Source organism: Carassius auratus, chromosome 26 (genome assembly GCF_003368295.1).
Source record: "Carassius auratus strain Wakin chromosome 26, ASM336829v1, whole genome shotgun sequence".
Taxonomy (NCBI): Eukaryota; Metazoa; Chordata; class Actinopteri; order Cypriniformes; family Cyprinidae; genus Carassius; species Carassius auratus.
The window spans coordinates 17,575,732-17,583,566 of record NC_039268.1 but is presented as its reverse complement, the minus strand read 5'-3'; the positions used below and the strand labels follow the sequence as shown (position 1 = coordinate 17,583,566).

Sequence of the window (7,835 nt, the reverse complement as noted above, 5' to 3'; positions counted from 1 at the left end):
CAGTGACTATTTGTTTGTAGATATTAAATTCATGCAAGTTTCCAATGCATGCACTTACATGCATCATGCAAGTGTTATGAATTAAACTTTACATGAATAATATCTCTGATCTGAAGAACAAACATAGTAAGTTTGAACAGCTGCATTAGTCAGCTCAGTGTTGACTGATGCAGGTTCATAAAGTGAATGAGATTTCATGGGAAAGTTTGACTCATCTATTAATCATAAAAAGACAAAAATCCTGTAATCCACTGGATGCCGGGGCATTCCAGTTTACACCCAGCATCTCTGAACATTTTGTCATGTGTTGTAATGTTTGAGCTTGCACTTCAACATCATTTAGCAAATATCGTTTGCACCGAGTATGATCTTTGACATGACTACCATACTTTTTCGCTGAAGCAGTTTATTTGTTTTTGCCATGCTTGTCATTATTTTTAGACTTTGCCCCTTGACAGTTGAAATGATGTTGTGGTTTAGGTGACAGATGTTCTGGAAATTTGGACACTTACTATTCTGCCCATTTGGAGCTCATTCAATTTGCTGGTTGCTGCTTTGAAAACTCAGACCTCTGTTATCTGATGCAAAATACTTTATTTAAATGTGAATTATTTTGTCATATCATTTTCATTTTTGTTTGATCGGACCTCATGGTCTCATAAGTGTCGGTCAGCCTTATACTTATACAAGTTCAGGCTGTATTATTTATAATGACAAAAAAAAATGGATATTTTTTAAACACAATTTAGTTAACCTCTCTTTATTTTCACTCCCAGCTTCATACTGTTTAATGGAACTGCTATATGCCACACAAAGCAATTCAAATCAGTGCATTTAATTCAGAATACAATAAAGAAATTCTTTCCTGATGAATTCCTTGTGGAAGTTGTGAGTGCATGTGAAATCTCCAACATATTATTAATTCTCATTACTAATTGACTCCTAGCTATTATTTTCCTGAATTGAAGAGCCATTGAAACACCTTATGCCACAAAATCCGTTATTTGCTGCACAAATTATATAGTTATGATTTCTTGAACCCTGAGCATTGTAATAATTAATTAATTATTAATAATAATAATAACAACAACAAATACATCAGTATTTATATCTTGTATTAGAGTAAAACGACATCTGAACATTCTGGAAGAAAAAAGATACATTTACTTGAGTAGAAAAAACGCAAAAGATATTATGGCTTCATCTCATGCAATATATCTTGAACGTAGGCAAATTACCTTCCTGGCAATTGCTTTTCTAGCTTCAAGCATAAATATGACCAAGTTTATTGAAATTTATGTTTTAAGAAAGCTGTTTGATAGTGGAGTAGGATAAATAAACTTAATTCAAGATATATTTTTCGAAAACAAGTTTTAATATCTTATGCAGTTTTGTTTCTCATTTACATATACCCTGTTTTAAGGATATTTTAATAGGGAAACAAGCCAAAAATACTGATTAGAAAACTTGATTTTTGCAGTGAGTATATTATCTGTGTAATTCTCGTTGGGAGAACCCTCTGCATGCTGTCATTAATTTAGCATTTCATGTTAATCTCTTTTCTGTACTTCTTTCTCCTCCTGATATCTTGATATAATGAGGTATCACTCATTTCCTGTGATGTGATACTATCACCTACTAAGCTTGAAATTCACCTGGCATCCCTAGCTATCAATTAAAACGCCACGATCTGCAGTTACCTCTGCTGATTAAGATTCTGCTGGTGTGTGGAAGGTTCCAAGTGGCATAAAATTGGTTGGGGGCGGGTGGTTGATGCTTCATTTGAGTATTCAACAGATCTGATGCTTCTCCATGTGCTGTTTACCAGAACACCGTGTCATCTTTTTTGTGCCATGAAGTCAAAATGAGTGGGCTGATTTCAATGTTCATGTGAATGCATTTTCATATATATTTTCATATATATATATATGCAAATAAAAAATACACATACTGTACAATATCTAAGAATCTGATTTATTTTACGGTTTAAAGCACATGACAACTTGCTCCTCTTTCCTAGTATTTTCTTGCAGTATTTCCTCCCCTGCTTCCCCAGAGGATAGTGATCACTGTACTGAATGCCTGCTTCATCCTACTGTGCCTGGAATACAAATGAATATATATAAGTGTTTGGTTATTCACCCATTGATTTCTGAAATAGGTGATGCAACCAGGAGGTCCTTGAAAGAAACTGCAGAACACTCCGTGAAGTACCGCTCACACAAAACAAACATGCATGCCTGAAAACAAACTATACACACACTGTCGACACAATTATAGCACCTGTTCTACCAAACGTTCACTTTCCCTGTGTTCTGCTAGGTTACCGAAACAGGATTTGGTCATTTCTGGCTTACTGATGCAATTGTATGCTTTTCTGGGTCACTGTAATGTAATAGCCAAGAGATGAATGCATGGGAGTTTGTGTGTGAGAGAATAAAAAAAGCAAAAATACAGTAAGGAGCTTACACAGCTTACACAGACTGTATACCTCTCACACATGACCCACAAACGTGGAAAAACACACATGCACATTTTTACATTGATTCAGACATGCTGCTCTGCTTATAAATGCATCCAGTCCTGTCCTTGCCAGTATCTCATATCCTCATACTTCCTGCCATTCCCTATTCTTTCCTCTTTCCTCTTGCTATATCCAGAAAGAACAACAAGGTTCATTAAAGGGTTAGTATTTATTTACTCAAGGTTCAAAGCCATGTGACTTGCTTCATACACGGAATGTTCAACACAAAAGCCCAGACTTTTTGGATTGTGTCAGCGAAATTAAATTAAGTTGCTTGTTGCATGTTTTGCAGCACTTCCAAAATGAAATGTCCAGTGAATGACACTAAAAGTGCATTCAGTTTTATCTGCAACAAATGAAAGTGCATCTCGTGATGTTTTATCATGTTGGTTGTTGTATTTATCACAGCAGTTTGGAAATGAAACATCTGGTGAGTGGAGCAAATCTGAAAATAACATTCCACCTACACTTTACCTAACTGATAATGTCACATGTCAGATAAAATTGCATTTGCTAGCTTCTACAAGTCTCTGAGCACTTGTAGTGTTATATTTTACATGGGACTCATACGCGAGTGCTTTGGATTGCTAGTGCAGTGCTGTACCAGGTCAGCTACCAAGCAAGTTTACTATAGCTGATAAAAGCTCCTACATCAGTGTTTTGAGGTCATAACATAGTATTATTCCTGGAATCACACACAAATAAGACTTTATTATTTGATAACTTCCCCATAATCATACAATTGTGTTTTTGGAGTTTTGCAAAAATGTATGTTGAATTTTTCCAATGAGCCAACCTTCTAAACGTCAAGCTCCAAACAGAAGAAAAAAAACCCCACAAATAAATAACCATAAAAGTAGCTCTTAAGACTTGTGCACTATTTTCCACATCCCCTGAAGCCATATGATACATTTGTGTGATTCCTGGAAGGGATTTAAGTGACGATTCTTTAAAATGCAATAATGTAAAACTTATTAAGAATGAAAAACGTGAGCATTAAGGTAAAAAAAAAATATTTTTCTTTTTTTTGAGCAAACAGAGACTCTCTAAACCATTTGCCAAAATGCACAACCTGCTGTGAACTCATTAACCTGGCAATTAATTTGAAGAAAGTTTATCTACATTATTTAAGGTCACAGCAAAGATGGCAGTAATGTACCACAGTATGTCAAGTTAATTGTACTGAAAGACACCGCTCCGTAAGCACCCTGTTCATTTAATTAACACCAGTTAAAAGGACAAAAGAACAGTCAATGACTGGGGAAACACAGAGAGAGAGTGAGAGAGAGTAATGGGAAAGTGAGACGACTCACAATAATATGACACTACATCTTTGACTGATTTGAATCTGGCACCCAATAATCTCTCATTTCATTTGGATGAATAGATATCAGTATCAATCCTCTGTAACCAGTACACTGGAGTTCTATGATTTCTATGGCTGCCTCATTGTCAAAACCATTCCAGTGCACTAAAACGTTTGCTACCTTGATTTTCCCAGAATGCACCACCAAAAACAAAACAAAAACAAGATTAGTTTTTTCCTTCCACCTAAACTATAATTCCACTATCCATTACATTGCTTTCTCTATTGAAAGTCATCTTGTCTGAATCAGGAGAGAAATATGCACAGATAAAGAACAAGCATGTTTTGAAGCAAAAACTGTCTGAAACATTTCTTATCAAACTTGGGTGGATTTTGATGAGAGAAGACAACAAGGGATGGACTTTTTCAGTGGAAGTGTTATTATGGATTTTGTACTTATTTTGGCTTCCTTTAAAGCATGTTTTACTAATTATATACATGCATATATACATTTACAAACACTCTTAAACCCCTTAGCTACCACATCCATAGAGAACGAATGAAAGGAATACAAATGGTCTAGTTTTCCATGAACATATCTGTCGTGATACTGTCACAGATGATAGGGCTATTGAAATATGTCTAATGGTTGCCATCACAGATCTGTGATCTCTCATAGTGATGCCTGTTTTGTGTGCGTGTGACTGTTAAAGTGTCAGGTTGTGGAGACAGAGTGAGAGATTGCCACAGGGCATATTCCTTAGAGGCCTCACAATCCTGGGTCAGTGTGACTTTAATAGAGCAGATTTCAGGAACAGTAGGTAGTGTATGTAGGCCACACAGATGGGTGGATCAGAGCATGAGTTTTTCCTTGTCAAAAAGTGAATAAATTCATAAATTAATGTCAACTACTTCTTTCTTAGGAGATGCTACAGTAGGTTACAGCTTTAGTCAGTTGTTGCCTTATTATTCAAGATTTAACAGCAATTAGAAGAACAGGAATATTTAATTGTAACAGTGCTGCTATACAAGATCTAAATTGGAAAAGATGTTTCAGGATGGAATGCTGCCAGAACTTTGATGAATGAGGTGAAAAGTTTCTTGGCACGTTGTCTTTTTGATTTCATTGTAAAGGCAGTGTAATATTTAAACCCAGAGCCCATGAAAAACATTCTGATGCATGTACTGTAACCCTTCTTGAAATTGTTAAATCTCATCATCTCATGAAATGCGAACATAATGAACACACAGTGTCTGTACCATGGCTTGCAATAGATGTTCTTTTGTACAGGCAGCGGAGGAAATGATTTGGTTTGTATGGCTGCTCATTTCATTATAGATCCATAGTGATGGTAATAGACATTGCGGGTGTACTGTGGGATCTCTGGCCTCTACTTCAAATGAATCCATATGAAAGATAATTAGAATAAATAAAATGCAGGCATTATGATGGTATCCAATACTTACATACATACTTCATTCAATTCTATTACATTTTTTATGATTTCCGAAGAAAATAATACATAATTCAGTCAAACCTAAAAGAAACGGTTGAGATTTCTGCAATAGTTATAATAAGTTAATGAGTTTTAAAAACAAAACAAAACATATTTATCAATAAATTTATCAATAAATTTATCAATAAATCCTATTTGTATCCATCTCATACATTTTCACTGTAAAAAAAAAACTGTTATTTTACGGAATTTTACTGTTTTATTTTACAGTTTTTTCACGGAATTTTGAAATACAGTTTAAAATTGTAAAATTACTGAAATAGACTTTAAATTTACATAACGGAATAATGCTTGTTCAAACTGTATTTCAACCATCTTCAGACTTTTTGAAAAGAAATTGTTTTTCACAATTTAAATGTCAATTCTAAGCATTTTGAAAATATCATTATATAAATAATTTCTTATGTAATTATTAACTATATCATATACATGCAGTTAGTTAAAAAATAATACATCCCATGCCTTTTTCCTTACTGACAAATGTGCATCACATTAAGTTTGTTTTTGCTAAAACAGCAATGTAAATATATATATATATATATATATATATAGAGAGAGAGAGAGAGAGAGAGAGAGAGAGAGAGAGAGAGAGAGAGAGAGAGATTTCAATCTGAGCACAAGAAAATACTATTTCATTCTTTCTACTTAAAATGTTAAGTTTAATTCAATGTGTTACTTGTTTCTTTTGCAATTATTTATGAAATTTAATAGGAATTTCTTGATAGAATAAATAGTTTCTTCACCAAATTGATGTAATCCAAATGGACGGAAATTTATGTACTGTACAAATCAAAAACAAATCTTAAATGTAGTGGGGCAAAAAGTAAAAATATTCATCTTAGCAGATATTCTGGTCCATAGTTTAAAAAGTTTATAAAAAGTTTATATTATTTTATTCTGCTCTGTTTGTGGCTAAAAGAGCAGGGTTATCATTCATGTTAATTTATACATAAAGTTCTGAACATTAAAAATAGTGATGCTTTATGAATGAGACTGCCTGAATCATTTTAATGTATCAAATGAATGACTCAAGTCTTATATGTATCTGTGTTTGCAGATCTTCTCAAAGGACATCTGACTGGATACTTGAGCAACTGGGAGCACCAATCAGATCTCTGCAGCTGTGTGGGTAGGGCATTTACATCTACACAGATACACAATTTAGACCTCTAGTTATGGCCTAATGATAGTAAGCAAGTTTTATAAATGATGACCAAAGGAAAAATACAATAAATAGGGAGCAGAGGATATACTTATTATTCCGTTTCCATCTCATTTGCTGTAGATGCTCCAAATGAGGAATGCTACTGGAGGAAAATGAAATATATTTTCATATTTTATAGGCTGTTCTTGTTTCTTTGCTAACAAATATACATAAAACACTGGATTATGCCGAAATATGCTTCTGTAAACAGAAAAGGAAAGGAAAAGGAAACACACAGTCAGTAGTGTTGAGCAACTGTGGGCCAAGTCATTTCTCTTAGTTTTGCTGTGATGATAGAGCTGACATCAACAGTTTTTTTTTACTTTTGAATGGTACATCTGCTATGAGATATTTTATGCAATATATTATGCAATATTTTATACACCACTTTCTAATAGTACGACAATATCCACAATACATTTTCACGTTTAATTACGTCATTATCTCTCTTAAAATCCCTCATAAAGTGTATGTTTACACCTAAACCCTAAATCAGAATGCAAGCTATACTTCTCTCATACTAAACTATTGAAAGTTAAGGGCAAAAATCATGACATGTTATAAAAAAAAAAAAAAAAAAAAAAAAAAAAAAAAAAAAACACCTTCCTTGACATTGATCAAAGAGCGATATGGCCAATCACAATGGGCTTGGCAGGCTTTTGTAATTGTTGCGTCACTCTGTCTCAGATGACCTTGCTGCTTGCTCTTTTCTGGTCCCAGCTGAACAAAGTTAGATTGAGATTCATGGGCTTTCTCCTGCTCTCCCGTTCTCTGACTAATGCATATCTTCATCCATTCCTCTTTCCTCCTCCCCTCCAACCAGCCTGTTTCTCCTTCACCAATAAAAGTTTATTTTATTTTCCTCTTTTTGTAACAGAACAGCAGATTCATTTTGAGGTTGGGAAAGAAAAATGGACAGAGAAAGAAATAGAGCAAGAAAGCTGATTTCATTTCATTGTTCGCTTTCCCTCGTGTATAACGGAGAAACATGCTTATGCAAGGAACAAGCAGTCGGTCCAAACATCTGAGACCTATAGTGCAAATCAAACATAATTTGCAGAGTTTTAATTTAATAGTAATTGCAACAGATTTTTATGTGGTTTCAGGATGTTTTGGTGTCTATTAGAAAGTCTAATCATAGGGTATAGGTTATGGGCATTAGGTTTATCAAATTAAATTTGAAACATCAACTATAAACAAGAAAATATGGTACATTTAAACCAGATGCCTGAGGCTTTAACTTGTATGATGATATGGGAAATATTGAATAATGCAGGTAAATCA

General features: G+C 34.1%; 1 protein-coding gene across 1 annotated transcript in view; it reads left to right on the top strand.

Moving 5' to 3' along the window:
• LOC113044515 (protein ELFN1-like) overlaps positions 1-7,835 on the top strand; it is a 70,550-nt gene that overhangs the window by 43,252 nt on the left and 19,463 nt on the right. Inside the window, exon 2 of the mRNA XM_026204575.1 lies at positions 6,405-6,476. The gene's annotated coding sequence lies outside the window, so the exon portion shown is untranslated. The remainder of the gene's footprint in view (positions 1-6,404; positions 6,477-7,835) is intronic.